This window comes from Anolis carolinensis, chromosome 1 (assembly GCF_035594765.1).
Source record: "Anolis carolinensis isolate JA03-04 chromosome 1, rAnoCar3.1.pri, whole genome shotgun sequence".
Taxonomy (NCBI): Eukaryota; Metazoa; Chordata; class Lepidosauria; order Squamata; family Dactyloidae; genus Anolis; species Anolis carolinensis.
This window is the reverse complement of record NC_085841.1, coordinates 256,032,148-256,049,941: the sequence shown is the minus strand read 5'-3', so window position 1 is coordinate 256,049,941 and position 17,794 is coordinate 256,032,148. Positions and strand designations below refer to the sequence as shown.

Genomic DNA, 17,794 nt, shown 5'->3' with positions numbered 1-17,794 from the left:
GAAAAGGTGTATATTGATTTAATTGTTGTGGGCTATACACTGAGGGGGCAGGCAAGTCTATGCTAGACCTTTCTCCAGTCTTTGTGATGGTCATGAAGATATCCAATACACACAGACACACACAATGCAACCTGAAGTCATTGTCATGGATCCATAACTGGTGTGTTCAAGACACCAGAACACCTCCATGCCATGAGTTTCATAACCAAGGTCAAAGAATGAAAACATTTCGGGCCTGATAACACGAACCACGTCATACTGGAAGACCTGGAGGCTGGACAGAGAAACTTTCAGGAACTAAAGGGGTGGGATTTTGGGGACTGAAACTGAGAAGTTGCCCACGTTTTCTTCATTTGTAACTTTGCCAGTAACCTAGCATTAAAGAAATTTCCAAAGTTTCCTTGTGAGTGAATTTAACTGCTAACAACAACAACAACAACAACAACAACAACAACAACAACAACCTGAAGGGAATCTGGGGTTCCAAGGTTCTGTAATAATCACAGTCACTGCTGTATCAACTGGCAAAGCCTAGCATCTAAGCACCTCTCTTGTAAATTTCAAGTAATTCTTGATAAAGCTGCCTAAGTGATTAATTTTGTAAGGTCAATCTCTACAAACCCGAGGATTTTCAAAACCTTCACATAGAAGTAAAGTGCATTCTAGTAGTAAAGCCCTTACTTGAGTGTTTGTACATAGACATGAGGTTCATCATTTCCAAGTTGCTTCCAAGTTACACAGTTCCAGTTGGCTTCAGGCTCTTGAATATTCATCAAATATTTTCTACATAGAATCATAGAATCATAGAGATGGAAGAGACCTCATGGGCCATACAGTCAAATCCCCTGTTGAGAAGCAGGAAATTGCATTCAAAGCACCCCCAACAGATGGCCATCCAGCCTCTGCTTAAAAGCCTCCAGAGAAGGAGCCTCCACCACACTTCGGGGCAGAGAGTTCCAGTGCCAAACAGCTCTCACATATACAAATATTTGACATTTCAGAATAGTTCCATAACAATCTTCAAAGTTTATAAGAATATTGAATCTACGATTTAAAAATTAGATTCATGAAGGTCATGCATCAAAAAAGGCCAACCTGAGATATTTGAAACTTTACACCATTTCCTATCTGAGAATATGAGAAAGAAAATCACTGAGCACTTGAAAAGGCTAAAATCGTATTTTGAGAATAACTTCTCAAAACCAGGAGAAGAAGGCAACTGGGTTGCAAATCCCTTTGAAGAAGAATCCTTCTAAAATGCCAGATTATCAATCAAGAAAAAAGAGAACTTGATTGAACTTTCAACCGGTCCGATACTACTTTAAAAGCTGAATTCAAAGAAAATTCCTTATTAACATTTGGGCAGACATCACCCAGGAATATGAACAGCATTCTAATATGGCACTTATGTTTCTGGTATCATTTACTAATGCAGAGTGGGATGGTTTTCTTTTCTTATACTTTTAAATAAAAAAGGAAATACCATAATAAGCTGAATGCAGTTCTAGATTTAAGACTGAATCTTACATCAAATATACCTCAAAATAAGCTCAGGAATTGCACAAAACATTTGTTGAGTATAAAACATTTGTGTGTTTTATAAATATTGTTTCAACACATATTAAAGCTTTTCAAGCAACAAATTAATTAATGTAATGCAGTTTTTGAATGTAATCTATTATATGTTTACTTGACTTCATTGTATCTTCTATATATGCACCGTCTGTTCACTTTATTTTTCCATTGCTTTTATGTGTGAAATTTAACTCTGTAGCTTTTAAGGCATGAGTAGAGATGAAGACCACCACTTAACCTCTCATGACCATAATCTTCTGACTCCTTTCCCATCAAGTTCAAAATCTAGAGCAGCAGTGTACTGGATGCTGAGATATCAGAGTCAAAACCTAGTGACAGACCTGATATCCTGTTGTATACTGAAATACTGTTGTTTACAACCCCAGGAATAGCAAGCCTTGCATAAAATACCAACTTTCAAAAATGCACCTTCAAAATTCAACAGAAATACTACATGTTCCCTTGTACTCTCTGAATAACTTCCCATTGCAGGTGTTTAATAGTTTTAAAATACAGGCAGGCACTGAGTTACAAACCTCCAACTTACAAAGAACTCATAGTTAAGAACGAGGGTGAGACATAAGGAAGTGAGAGAAATCTACCCCTTGGAAGGGAAATTCACTCCTGAAAGAGTTATCATGGGGAAAAGGTATCTCCACTGAAGCTTTATCTCCAGTCCTTGTTTCCACAACAAGCCATTTCCTTCCCAAAATCCAATGATTATGGGGACAGAAAGTGAGGGGGGATCTTCTGAGCAGGGACACAGACAATAAAACAAACACCACAGGAGTGTTCACCAGGGCCGTAATGTTAAAAGTTCAACCCACCCCCAAAAGTGTCAGGTTTAAAAAAAAAACTGGTTTACTCATAAATTGGTTAACCAGTCAAAACTTGTGGGTATATCAGGTTTTTTTTTGGGGGGGGGGGGGAGTTGAATCTTTAAACCCCCTCCTCTGGCTAGAGCCCTGGTATTCATCCTTTCCTTTACTGTCCAAAGCTAAATGATACATAATATTTGGTTGGAGTTATACTTAAAATGTACCTGTTCCAACTTACATACAAATTCAACTTAATAACAACAACAACAACAACAACAACAACAACAATAATAATTTTATTTTTGTATCCCACCTCCATCTCCCTGAAGGGACTCTGGGTGGCTCACATGGGGACAAGCCCAATCAACATGGGTTAAAAATACAATCAGCAATTTAAAAACATTATATCCATATAAAAACCACATAAAACAACATAGAACAACATCAGCAACAAATCTACAGAAGCTATTGTGCTTGCAACTTGGGGACTCCTTGTAATGTTTTATTGTCTTATTGTGTTTTATTATTATTATTTTTGTATATTGTTCAATGTATTTATGCTGTTGTTTTTGTAAATTGTTTTTGTAAATTGTGCTGGTCGGGCCTTGTCCCATGTGAGCCCCCCCCCCCCCCGAGTCCCTGTGGGGAGATGGTGGCGGGGTATAAATAAAGTTTTATTATTATTATTTATCATAATGTCATTCCCACTGCTTCAGATGATGCTTTTCTGCATTTTCCAGGTCCAAAAATTCTTGCAACACATCCCTCCATGGTGCAAAATAGCTATGTTAATAATGCTGGCATGGCCTGCGTAGTTAAGATTTTTAACAGTCTTTTTCCATCAGTTTCACAAATGGCTGCAGAACTAAAGTTTGCATTGAATCTATTTAAATGTAAGTTCAATAGCTTCAGCTTATCACCTCCACAGGGTGTAACTGAGTCACTCTTAAAAATCCATCATATTAGGTGCTTTGATCTCTGTAGAGTCTGATTATGACCTTACAGGATCAAGTATTCAATTCAGAGGTAGATGCAGAAGTCTCTCTTCTCCGGTGGCAAAGTATTACAATTCAACCAGTTATTTTTGTTGGAGGGTGCTGGGGTTTTGGATGATTATTTTGCGGGGATAAATTACCTAGATGAAATGAGTTCTCTGTCTTGTGTAAAGGGAGTTTCTACATGATGTACCACATACATATTGAAGGGAAGAAATTATTTCTAATGGGCATCTTGTTCTTTGCCTCTTGTTATCTTCTGTGCTCAAACCTGTATGTCCATCTCAGTAATTACAGATCCATTTAGCCTTAACTTCAAAACCCTGCTGATTTGATTTGAAAGAGCGAGGACATGATGGCACACTTCAGCTTGCTTCAAAGAAAAATGTATTGACTGAATGTATAAAATATTTTATTTTTTCTTTCCGCAGGCTCATATTTTATAGCTTTCTTTTTTAAAAATAGCTTTATTGAATAAAATTCTAGATACCATAAAAATCAAATGAAACCTACAACATAAACATACCACAAACTACAAAAATCTTACACTTAACACATACCAAAACTAATACTTACATTTATAGTAAACACAACAACTAACACAAGATGAGGGTGTAGATAACTTCCAGTTGTTTTGCAGGTATAATATAAGGCCCTACCTCTCTCTACTTTAACTATAAATCACACTTCATCTATGCATTTAATCATACTAATTAAAAAGCCATCAATTTTTAAATCACCAGTTTCCTGTTTCAAAAAGTTAATCAGGCATTTCAATTTTTTCAAAAACATTGTTAATGATTTTCCTTCAGTCAAAATACATATTTCTCCATTTCCGTTAAATCGTTCACTTTCAACATGCAGTTCTCTTGAGTAGGTAATACATCACACTTCAGTTTATGAGTGTATAATATTTTGCATCTGTTACCAGATAGAGTTGGCCCTATGTATCTGCAGATTTTGCATCCATGGGTTCGGTCATCCACAGTTTGAAAATATTTTTAAAACTCCCAAAAGCAAATGACACCATTTTACTACAACAATGGACTTGAGCATCCACAGATTTTGGTATCTGGAGGGAGGATCCTGGAACCAAATCCCAGAGAATACCAAAAAAAGGTAAAGGTTTTCCCCTACATTAAGTCTAGTTGTGTCCTACTCTGGGGGTTGGTGCTCATCTCCATTTCTAAGCCGAAGAGCTGGGATTGCCCGTAGGCGCTTCCAAGGTCATGTGGCCGGAATGACTGCATGGAGCACCATTACCTTCCCGCCGGGCACAACTACTGGAGTCATGCACTCCCAGGAGGGGCCACGGGGGAGGATCCAGACCAAGAACAATCCAAAGACCCTAAGACCTCAATGGCAGAGCAGGCGGAAGATAACATGGTACATGTTACAATGGCTCTGAAGGCAGAAGAAGGCTGCAACAGACTGAGAAGTCACTGTTGTGTTAATCATGCCACTGGCTGGGATCTCACTCTGTGAAGACTGTGTGTTGATCGGCTGTGCACCGACCTCCACACATTAAAAAAAAATCACGCATAGGCATCTTCCAAGAAAAATAAAACAAACCAACAAAAGTCCCATGGCGATCGGTGAGTGGCGACGGGGGCAGGACTGTGAAATCTGGAAGCCCTTAGTCACAGACTGGCACATGGGCGGTGGATATGAATTCAGTTGTTCTACCTCAAGGTTCGAGGTGGTTGAGTAGACTGGCAGCTGTGTCCATGACTGAGCAGCCCTTTTTAGGATCCGCTCTGCTCACCCCACACGGGGAAGGGGCTAGAAAAGGTGCCCTAAACATAGTCTGCCTCTCTTATCCCTGACTGGACTGCCGTGGCGGACAAATGTCAGTATGCTGGAAGAAGCAAAGACCACCAGCAATGAAGCGATGCTCCTACATCATCAACTCCGCTGGAAAGGCCACATTGTCCGAATGCCCAATCACCATCTCCCAAAGCAGTTACTATACTCCCAACTTAAGAATGGGAAACAGAAAGTTGGTGGACAGGAAAAGAGTTTTAAAGATGAGCTTAAAGCCAACCTTAAAAACTGTGACATAGGCACTGATAACTGGGAAGCCCTGGCCTTTGAGCGCTCCAACTGGAGGTCAGCTGTGAACAGCAGTGCTGCGGAGTTCAAAGAGGCACGAATGGAGGGCTTAAGGGAGAAACGTGCCAAGAGGAAGGTGTGTCAAGCCAACCCTGACCAGGACAGCTTTCAACCTGGAAACCAATGTCCTCACTGCGGGAGAACATGCGGATCAAGAATAGGTCTCTTCAGCCACCTACGGACCCCAAGATACCAAAATGGGAGGACCATCATCCTCGGCCTATGAGGGATCGGCTAATTAAAGTAAGCAAGGAATATTTGGGGAAATGGGGAAATGTAGATGTGCCCTAATAATGCCAAACTAAGCTAAATATAGGGATAATAGAAACTAGAGGTACATCTACACTAGAGAATCGATGTAGTTTGACACCACCTTAACTGACATGGGTCAATAAACACATGTATAAACTACACAGAGCATAAGTATAAATTAGGGTTGCTAAGTGAAATAAGGAACTGTATCTTAAATGTTTGTGTAGAAAAAACTTCTTCTTAAACTGTGGGACCCAATTCCAAATAAAAACCCCTTAGCTCAACTGGGGTCCTTAAAAATTGGCAACAGTAAAAAGGTTTCTGAACATCACCTAGTGGCTGTTTTAGACATTTACATAAATCTGCTGTGTAGGGTTTACAGTGAACTCTGCTGAAGATGCTTCATCTGTACCTCATAAAAAGGAAAATCAGCCTGTTTAGCAAGCCTTGCAAATGCTGATTTGTTGTCAGTAAATATTTGATTTTTCTATCTATTTTGTATACCTATATACCTGGGGTCACATAAAAGATTCTCAGGCCAAAAAGGGTCCTGTGTGGAAAACTTTAAGAAGCCCTGGTTTGCAAGCAACACTTGTTAAAATTCCCTCTCTTACATAACCATTACAGTGTGAACAGTAAGGGCAAATTAATGTAAGTTTTATGGAATATAGATAACATCTATAGTGGAAGCATTTGAGAGTACAGTATGTGAAACATACATCACTATGTGAATATGCCCAGTGACAATTATATTGCACATTAAAATAAATCCATATAAATTGGACTAATTGTATTTGGGTTTTTGCTAAATTATGATGAACCACTACTTTGTGTGTATGTAACTTTCACCCATCATATTTCTGCCTATTAATCTGTCAGCAGCCAACCACACTGGCAAAGCAACCCTTCCATGAAGAACAGTCGCTTTATTGATCTAACAGGGTAGACCCACTGATTCCATTGAACAAACATACAATTACTTACCAATTTCCAATCGATTGAATGAATCTACTCTAGTAGGAGCCCTCGGAGATGCAGCGGATTAAACCATTGAGCTGCTGAACTTGCTGACCGAAAGGTCGTTAGTTCAAATCTGGGGAGCAGGGTGAGCTCCCACTATTAGCCCCAGCTTCTGCCAACATAGCAGTTCAAAAACATGCAAATGTGAGTAGATCAATATGTACCACTCCAGCAGGAAGGTAATGGCACTCTATGCAATCATGCCAGCCACATTACCTTGGAGATATCTACAGACAACGCCGGGTCTTTGGCTTAGAAATGAAGATGAGCACCAACCCCCAGAGTCCAACACGACTAGACTTAATGTCAGGGGAAATCCTTTACCTTCACTCTAGTAAGACTTAACAATTGGATTTAGATTTTCGATCACAACTGTCAGAATGTCTTATTCAGAATGAAGATGAACACTGGATGGAGAATTCTTGGAATTTTTGTTCCAAGCTGTTCTTGTATAGTCGTAGCAACTTTTTAATCACTTTCTAATTGTGGCCAACACCATTACCTGTAAGGTACCTTTGTACATCAAAACAATTCACATAACGCTTTTAAAAATATTGCATTTATTTTGATTATTCAGAAACTTTTAAAACTTTTAAAATGCATTTGCATGTAATGCTTATTTAAAATGGTATCAGGTTCCAAGTGTGGGTATCAACCTTCTTTTCAGTCGGTAATGGAAGAGGACAGGGAACGGGCCTTGAAAAGTACATGCTTGGCACAAACTTTCTTTTTTATAATATAAAGTACACAAAATTGTATATAAGGCTTACAATATTTGACTATAATTATACAAAATTGCTTGCTGTTCACTTAAAGATGGTAATGTGATACTCATGTTGTTCATCCTACACATTATTTATTTATAGTTTATGTTAAAACAGTGGTTGCAACAGTCAAACCATAGCAAACAACTTCATAATTCTAATGATGTTTCTAATGCAATTCCCAAAGCAATATCTCATGAGGCAATGGCATATTTTATATGAAACTTTGGAAAAACAAACAGCTGTGTTGTAAGGAAAGTGTGTGTATACCACTTTTCCATTTGCAAAGCCTTAAATATTGTGCACATCAGATGCTAAAAATGGAAAATTAGAAGTATGACAGTATTGTATTATTATAGAGCTGAATGTAGTAATCATGAAAAACCCCAAACACACTTTTCTCCTGGTCGTTTTGTGTGAGGATGGACAAATCTACAATGGGAAATGTGAGGTACCTCTAAAGATAGCAGTTTATCGTTGCTTGGGCCATAGGCCCTTAGCATACAAAACAGATAAGAAAGAACATTATAACATAAATCATACATAGCTCTGGAATATTTGAATCAATTTAAATATTTAAAACAATATTTTAGAGTAAAATATATTAGAAGTAAATACCAACACTATGATTAGGTAAAAGCATCAAAGAACAATCAACAATGATGTCAGAAATAAATTTTGGCAAAATATTAATTGCTGTGAAGGCAAAAAGAGAAACCCTGTGAGTTACAGTATAGTGACTATCAGACAGAAAATAAAAATATTTTCTGAAACAGTATTAGATTATAGGCAAGATCAAGTAGAGCCCCAAATTTGGTTTTCAGTTTGGAATATAAATTATCATCATCATCATCATAATCATCACCACACGTAGCATCATTGGCATACTTGGTGCTCTACAAGTAAGATAACAACAAAAATAGTTAACTATGCCAAAGGCATACAATCCAAAATATATACAAGTACATACAAATGAAAGGACGAAGAAATGCAAATACAAAAATATACAATGCAATTACAAAAGGGATTATTCAGGAGGGCTGTGCGATCAATGAAAAAATTCTTTCAAAACTTGTTATAAAATTAGGGAGTGCCAGCGTTTTGTTTCTAAAGTGTTTCTACAGTATAGTTAGTGAAAATTTTGTTACTATAATGAGAGTAATGAACTTTCATTACTTTTTCGTTACAGTAATGCACACTAGAACTTCCATTTAGGGATTTCTTTCCACCCAGCACAGAGATTTACTTACTAGACATATCATTCAGTCCTCTTCTTTACAGATTCAACAATTTATTGGAACTCATGAGTGACAATGATGATATGAGTGTTGAAATCCATGGGGGCCCCTTGGAGATCTTCTGTCATCATTGAGCATTTGGTTACAGGTTGGCAGAAGCTGGGAATAACAGCGGGAGCTCACCCCACTCCCTGGATTCGAACCTCCAACCTTTTGGTCAGCAAGTTCAGTAGCTAAGCGGTTTAATCCATTGCGCCACTGGGGACTCCAATCAACATTCCCTGTAACCAGGGCCGGCCGGAGATATTTTTTAATGGGAAGCGGGGGTGCTGAAAAGCGCCCCCGCCACCCGCGCCCTGGCCCCGCCCAGCGTGCCCTGGCCCCGCCTCCCACGCTGCGTGGGAGGCGGGGCCAGGGCGATTAGTGAGGGGGGCGGGGCCACAGTTGGCCCCGCCCCCGCCCAGCGTGGCCATTTTGCCCTTAGTAACAAACTAAGGGCAAAAATGGCTTATCTGGCTGTGCGCATGCGCACAGCCAGATAAGCCATTTTTGCCCTTAGTTTGTTACTAAGGGCAAAATGGCCTAGGTGTGCTGTGCGCACGCGCACAGCACACCTAGGCCATTCGGGCCTGACTTCCTGGTCGCGGCCGGCGACCGCCCGGGCGATCGCCGGCCGCGACCAGGAAGTCAGGCCCGAATAGGCTATCTGCGCTGTGCGCACGGGCACAGCGCAGATAGCCCATTCGGGCCTGACTTCCTGGTCGCGGCCGGCGATCGCCCGGGCGGTCGCCGGCCGCGACCAGGAAGTCAGGCCCGAATGGCCTAGGTGTGCTGTGCGCGTGCGCACAGCACACCTAGGCCATTTTGCCCTTAGTAACAAACTAAGGGCAAAAATGGCTTCTCTGGCTGTGCGCATGCGCACAGCCAGATAAGCCATTTTTGCCCTTAGTTTGTTACTAAGGGCAAAATGGCCTAGGTGTGCTGTGCGCACGCGCACAGCACACCTAGGCCATTCGGGCCTGACTTCCTGGTCGCGGCCGGCGACCGCCCGGGCGATCGCCGGCCGCGACCAGGAAGTCAGGCCCGAATGGGCTATCTGCGCTGTGCGCACGGGCACAGCGCAGATAGCCCATTCGGGCCTGACTTCCTGGTCGCGGCCGGCGATCGCCCGGGCGGTCGCCGGCCGCGACCAGGAAGTCAGGCCCGAATGGCCTAGGTGTGCTGTGCGCGTGCGCACAGCACACCTAGGCCATTTTGCCCTTAGTAGCAAACTAAGGGCAAAAATGGCTTCTCTGGCTGTGCGCATGCGCACAGCCAGAGAAGCCATTTTTGCCCTTAGTTTGTTACTAAGGGCAAAATGGCCTAGGTGTGCTGTGCGCACGCGCACAGCACACCTAGGCCATTCGGGCCTGACTTCCTGGTCGCGGCCGGCGACCGCCCGGGCGATCGCCGGCCGCGACCAGGAACTTCCTGGTCGCGGCCGGCGATCGCCCGGGCGGTCGCCGGCCGCGACCAGGAAGTCAGGCCCGAATGGCCTAGCTGTGCTGTGCGCGTGCGCACAGCACACCTAGGCCATTTTGCCCTTAGTAACAAACTAAGGGCAAAAATGGCTTCTCTGGCTGTGCGCATGCGCACAGCCAGAGAAGCCATTTTTGCCCTTAGTTTGTTACTAAGGGCAAAATGGCCTAGCTGTGCTGTGCGCACGCGCACAGCACAGCTAGGCCATTCGGGCCTGACTTCCTGGTCGCGGCCGGCGACCGCCCGGGCGATCGCCGGCCGCGACCAGGAAGTCAGGCCCGAATGGCGCCCCTAGCAGCCAGCGCCCGAGGCGGCCGCGTCCGCGGCCGCCTAGTAACAACCGGCCCTGCCTGTAACCCTGCCATTAGAAAGAAAACAAATATCTGATTCTGGGACCAGGCATTTAGCCAGTAATGCAGAGCAAAGAATAATGAGTAAATATATGCAATGACAATTGGAATTGGCATGGTGTATGATTTTTGTATCATGTGATTTTAATATTTATATTAGGATGTTTTTAAAGCTTTGTCTTAGTGTTTAAATGTTGTATATGCCTATGTTTAATGGTTTTAATGATTTTAATTTATAGTTATATGTCAGTGTCTAGTTATTATGATTTTTATTATATGTATATTGACTATGCAGACCTTCGTTCCTAGTGTGATGTCTCTACTCTTCACTATTTTATCGAGGTTGATCATTGCTCTCCTCCCAAGCAGTAAATGTGTTCTGATTTCCTGGCTGCAGTCTGCATCTGAAGTAATCTTTGCGCCTAGAAATATAAAGTCTGTCATTGCTTCCACGTTTTCTCCTTCTATTTGCCAGTTATCAATCAGTCTGGTTGCCATAATCTTGGTTTTCTTGATGTTTAACTGCAACCCAGCTTTTGCACTTTCTTCTTTCACCTCAGCTCCTCCTCATTTTCGGCCATCAGAGTGGTATCATCTGCCTACCTAAGGTTGCTAATGTTTCTTCCAGCAATTTTAACTCCAGCCTTGGATTAATCAAGCCCCACACGTCACATGATGTATTCTGTGTACAAGTTGAATAGGTAGGGTGAAAATATACAGCCTTGCTGTACTCCTTTCCCTTTTAAGTGTATTTATTTTATTATAATTTGTTTTAGCACACTACTACTAATTGTTTTTAACTTTCATATTGTGCTTTTTAAACTTGAATAAGGGTGGGATAGCAGCCTTGAATCTCCATGGGGAGAAAGATGGGGTAATAATAATAATAATAGCTAGTAGCTAGTAGAAGTATTTATAATAGCTACTATAATGTGTGTATGTAATATGTTTGTGCAAACTTTTTAAAAATCCTAAAAATCACTGGATGACCGGATTTTTCTGAAACCTGGTAGGCTTACAAGTGTGGCAAGTTTCACCCTGATAGCCAAAAACAGACTTTAATTTTTAAAGCTTCTGAGCCTAAGAGAGTATGACTCACCCAAGCTGCTTAATTATTATTATTTGGGGGGGGGGAATCTAAAATCAGTGGATGTCCAGATCTTTCTGAAACATTGCAGGAATAATGCCCTGCTCATATTCTTCCACTGTGGAGAAATTCAAGGACATACCTCTTTTGGATTAAAAAATCAGTGGGTGTCTGAAATGTTCTGAAACTTGGGAGGATAACAGTCGTAAATGTGGTCTACAAGTGTGGCAGACTTCATCCTGATAGCCATAAAATGACAGAGAAACAAGCCTTGCAAGTTTCCCCATTGGTACTAATGGACCAAATCTTACCGAAATGATAACAAAACTCCGGAATTTGAATTACAAATTGCAACATCCCCCTCTGAATCTTCCTGAATATTCCCAACATGAAATGGTGTGTTGGGAGGGGGATCCAAAATTTGAAACAAAATCGAAAAAGATTTCTGCCATTTCTTACAGGTTTGGCACTACCCTCTAGCAGCATCAACAAATTTGTATACAGATGGGATTTGCAATACATTATCATCTATTTTTATTATGATGGGAGATAGGGAGAGATCAATACTTGCATGACAACCCAGAAAAGCATTATGGTGCAGTTTTGAAATCACGTACAAACGCACTCATAAAATGATGGATTTTCACAATGATGAGCTAAATATCAAAATTGTGCATATAGGAAAGATAGGTAGATAGGGATGGTCTATGAGATGGTGCAATAAGCAAATACAATAGAGTCTCGCTTATCCAACACACACTTATCCAACATTCTGGATTATCCAACACATTTTTGTAGTCGTGATATTTTGGTGCTAAATTCGTAATTAGCATTACGGCATATTGAACTACTTTTTCTGTCAAATTTATTGTATAACATGATGTTTTGGTGCTTAATTTGTAAAATCATAACCTAATTTGATGTGTAATAGGTTTTTCCTTAATTCCTCCTTATTATCCAACATATTCGCTTATCCAACGTTCTGCTGGCCCATTTATGTTGGATAAGTGAGGCTATACTATAGTATGATCTGCATTAATACAGCACTATTAGGGAGGCTGTGTGATAGGAAGAAGGGCAATGCTGTTCCCATTTTCACAAAGAATGAGATGTTGCAGCTAATAGGCACTAATAGACCATGATACAGTAATCCCTTCATTTTCATTGGGTCAGAGTTTACTGCTGTAAAATAAAATCCTTTGTCTGCCACCTATTATGAAAATATTAAATCCTCTTGAGTGAACAGTAAGGTAGAGCAAATAACTACCAACAAAGAAACTGGAAGAAAAGTTTCAGAAATGAAACAGCTATTTAAACTTCACTTCTCCCAAGGTTATTGTGGGCCTCTGCCACCATTCAGTTGTGTGTTGGTTTTCAATGAAGCTCCTAGAGATGAAAAGCTCTGCATTTATTTACCAGCAATTTAACATGTAGTTCTTAGAACATGTTAACTCAGGTGGCTGAAGGGCTGGGGCTTTTATCCTCCTGCTTTCTAATCCTCACTCTAAGGTTGTAAGTATCATATCTATTTTCATGCCTTTACCATGAAAAATGACTAGCTGACTAGATTGCCTAGTCACTACAGGGTTCTATTAGTATGCAAAAGTCCATGTCAAATATCTTCTGGAGCTGCTGGCAACTTTGTGAAGGTAGTGATTATGTAGATCTCGTTATCTGCTATTCTGGCAGTGTATAATTCATACGTCCTGCTTCTGTCATATTGCATCCTTGCATGAATTGCCATGAGATGAATTACTATGGAGCATGGTTTCTTATTACAGCTCAGCCTGGAAATCCTTTGAGGAAGTTTAACTAGTGCAGTGTTTCAGTGTCTTATGGCGCAAATGACTGCAAACACATTTTGACAACCTTCTGGTTTTTCATGCTAAGATTGGGGCCCATAAAAATCTCCTTCGTATAACACCTTCTTTATATGACACCAAAACAGTTCTCAGTAAATGGCAGCCCATGCTGTCTTGTTAGCTCCTGAACTCTTCGCAGACTGGCATTTAATCTCAATAGATGGTAAACAGGCTGGATTCAGCTGTATGTTGTGAGACTTGATCAGTATTCAGAAAACTACTGACAAAAGTAATTGGTTATATTTTAATTGTTGTTGCTGGATGCTTTCAAGTGCTTTCTGGCTTATGATGATCTTATCCCAGAGTTTTCTTGGCAAGATGTGTTCAAAGGGGGTTGTCATTGTCTTCCTCTGATGCTGAAAGAGTGTAACTTCGGGTGAGAAGGGCGGCATATAAATGATGGAAATAAAATAACTTGCACAAGGCTAGTCAGTGGGCTTCCATGGTTGAGCCTGGATTCTAAACCTGGGTTCCAAAAATCCGATCTAAAGCAACACTCAAATCACTACAGATACATTAATGGCCATAGCTAAATATCTCTCTCGACTTCAGCTGCTTAGAAGGGAGAAGAGGTGGAAGGGAAACAGAAAGCCGAATTAATTCCACAGATAGAAATGTGTATATGAACTATCTTATCTCTGGAATGCTTTAAGGGAGGAGAAAAGTTTAATATGGCCTAGCCTAATATCTTACTGTACTTGATATTCTGACTTCTTCCACAAGTAATGATCTAACATTTTATGTCCTCAACAATAAATGGCACAGTTTGTGGATTGATGATCATACATGTACTTCTCCTCCTTACAAATTCTTATATTTATATAACGACAACATAGACGCTTCTGGTGTGAGAGAGTTGGCCATCTGCAAATATATTTTATGATCTTGCCCTCATATCCAAAAATTGAAATGTATCTTTCTGCCTCTCTGTATCACCTTGACACACATTTTTCTGTTCCTTTAGACTAGACTCTACTGTTCATTTTGCTCCTCTCCCTTGCCATTCATTTCCCCTTTTATAAACTTTTAGGTATCACTGGCCTAGAGATTCCTAGAATACACATCTCTTGGATTTATTTATTTATTTACAGTATTTATATTCCGCTCTTCTCACCCCGAAGGGGACTCAGGGCAGATCACAATGCACATATAATGGCAAACATTCAATGCCATTGGACAAACAGCATATATAGACAACCACATATAGACAGAGACACAGAAGCTTTTGGCTTCGTGAGGATATGCTCAATTCCAGGCACAGGGGAAGCTGCTGCTTCATCATCCACTGTGACACCAAGTCCTTGATGGATCTTCCTCCTCTTTCCGCACACTGCTGGAAATTTTTTTGGCATCGTAAAATAGTTAAATTGGCCTCCCCACATAAGCAGTACCTAAATTCCTTCTTGACAGATGCAACTGTTTTGTGGCTGCATAGGTCAACAGCAGCTGGACTATTTATAGTCAGGAGCTTACCCTGACCCGGGCTGGCTTCGAACTCATGGAAGGCAAAAGGGATTCTCTAAGTCTTCTGGTTGAAGCTGACCATAGAATGCCGTAGGAGAAATACCTAGACAGATATCTTCTCAGGTAAAAAAAAAAAACACAACTTTTTATTCTCTGTTTTTTTCTTTTTCAGTGGACCCCATCCCCAGCAAACACGGAGAGGCTGACAGTAAAGATGCAGGACTTCTGTCAACCTTAATAGAACACATTATTTTCATTGGGTCCTTCCAATGACTGTAAGACAAGTATACAAAGTACTAATTTGAAAGCTTCATTGTGCTCCTATATGCAAACCAATTTCATCAAACATCTAATGGGGCTAACCAACAGGTGTAACCAACAAAGGGAAAAGGTTTGTGTGAGCTGATTCAAATAGGGTAACACTACTTTGCTGATGTTGCATGCCTTCAAGTTTTTTTCTGTTTCTAGGTGATCCTATTATAGGCTTTTTCGGGCAAGATTTGTTCAGATGGGGTTTGCCCTTGCCTTGCTCTGAGGCTGAGAGAGTGTATGTTGCAGAAGTTCACCAAGTGGGTTTCCATGTTTCCATGGCCGAGCTGGGATTCTACCTCTGGTCTTGAGAGTCCAAGTCCAATGCTCTGACCACTGCAATATGCTGGTGCTTTGTGCAGCTCTAATTACCATGTAATTAATTTTCATTTATGAACTCAAGGTAAGAGGAAATAGAAATGTCTTCTGCCTGGCCATTTCTGTTGTGTTCTTTACCCATGATTCCTTTGTGCCTAGCTCTGCAGTTCCTTTTAAACCAAAAGCTGATACAAACATCAGGTATGGGAAGCTTTTCCATAAAAAATATCTCCACAGACCACTAGACAGTGATACTAGTAACATCTGGCTAGAGAGCAATAACCTGAAAGACAGCCAATAAATAAATAAGGATTGCATTCAGAGTTTAGCTTCTCACTCCTGTAACTACCAGCCAGTACAAAGTTCACTGGAAGGTGAGCCCAATCTGAGTAATGCTTATTGTTTGCCTGTGACTGCTTAGGTGGAACTGGTTTGTATATCCTGTACATGCATGGTTTAGAGAAAGGCATGGATACATTTGAGACTTGACCATATTCGGTCATAATTTGGCTGGCTGGATAAAGAGAGCCCAAGTGTTAAAATGCTAACGGATCTCAGGTGGTGGAATTTTCTCTTTCCTGTTAGTTAATTTGGCCCCTCTCTGTAGTTTTTCATTGCTAAACAAAGGGCTTGCCTACTCTGTGGAAAAAATCTTCTATTTCACACTGCATTTTCCTGATCTGTATTGACCTCAAAATGGCCTTCTTAATGCCACACATATTGTGGTAAGATCGCCATAACTGGTCGCATGTTTTCCCCGGCAAACTCACCTCAGTGCAAAGTGGTGATCAACAATATTCAGTCCTTCACATTAGTTTTGACCACATGGCTGTGGCTACTCTCCATCATGCATGTGAATATATGGTGTGATTTCAGCTCCATTGAATCGTTGATTCGAAAACCCGACATGCCCCAGCTACTTACAGAAGACCAAATCAGGACACAAGCAGATAGAAGGCAAAAGCAGAGGTCTTTAATTCTCAGTGACCAAAGAGGATATCAGCAGAGCTAGCGCTCAAAGTACTAAAATACCCCAACTGTGACACCTGAGTCATTTATAATAATACAAAATAACTAAAAAATTGCTGTGCTGGCTTCCCATTTGTCTTGTAAAGTGCTGGCTAAGATTCTCACTTTCACTGGAAAAGGCATGCGTCTGCTTCTGCCTCCCAGAGCCAACCAGAGGTGAAGAGGGAAATTTAATAAATTGTTATTGCTCAGTTTAGTTTTTTGTCTGTTGTGGGTCCTTCCCAAAAATTGGGTGCCTTGGACTGGAATGCAGTTTGATGAGTGGTTGGTGGGTCCTGATGGTCCAATGCCAGCTAGACAAAGTGCAGTGAATTCGAAGAGGCACAAATGGAGGGCAAAAGGGAGAAACGTGCCAAGAGGAAGGTGCATCAAGCCAACCGGGACCGGGACCACCTTCCATCTGGAATCTGATGCCCTCACTGTGGAAGAACACGCGGGTCAAGAATAGGACTCCACAGTCACCTACGTACCCACCACCAAGACACTACACTTGGAAAACCATTATACTCGGACAACGAGGGATTGCCTAAGTAAGTAAGTAGGACAAAGGAGGTGCTGGTTGATGGGCAAAAGGTGCAGTTACATACAATGGAGGATTCCTTGAAGGGGTCCGGATAGGTGCTATAGATGAATCAGGTTCCCAGGTAGAGGACAAAAGAGGGAATTGGGCATCTTCTATAACCTCTGGTTTGCTCCATTGTTAGGTGTGTGGGGGCATTGTTAGATGATTATGGTGATCTAGGGCATTGTTCCTTGGAGTTCAAGGTGTGATGAAGCAACATTCTAATGAAATTCACAAAAGGTTACTTTTGATGACAATTAGAAATGACTGTATGGGTGGCTATATTTTCCAATGAAGCCACATCTTTATAATTTATATTTTATATAACTCAAATTGTTTTGGGGGGGGTCTGATTTCTCAATAACAAATATATATATTTCCTGTTAAGCGGAGGGGTGCTGATATATTGCTTGCTAACAGAGCCGGCCCAACAATGAGGCGAATTGAGCGGTCGTTTCGGGCGCAAAACATACAGGGGCACAGTAGAGACTGCTTTTTCTGTTGATTTGTTGTAAAACATG

General features: G+C 41.1%; 1 long non-coding RNA gene across 1 annotated transcript in view; it reads left to right on the top strand.

Moving 5' to 3' along the window:
- LOC134297598 (uncharacterized) overlaps positions 1 to 17,505 on the top strand; it is a 91,941-nt gene extending 74,436 nt beyond the window's left edge. The window contains exon 2 of the long non-coding RNA XR_010004393.1: positions 15,228 to 17,505. This is a non-coding gene — a long non-coding RNA (uncharacterized LOC134297598). The remainder of the gene's footprint in view (positions 1 to 15,227) is intronic.
- Positions 17,506 to 17,794: the final 289 nt, after the last annotated feature.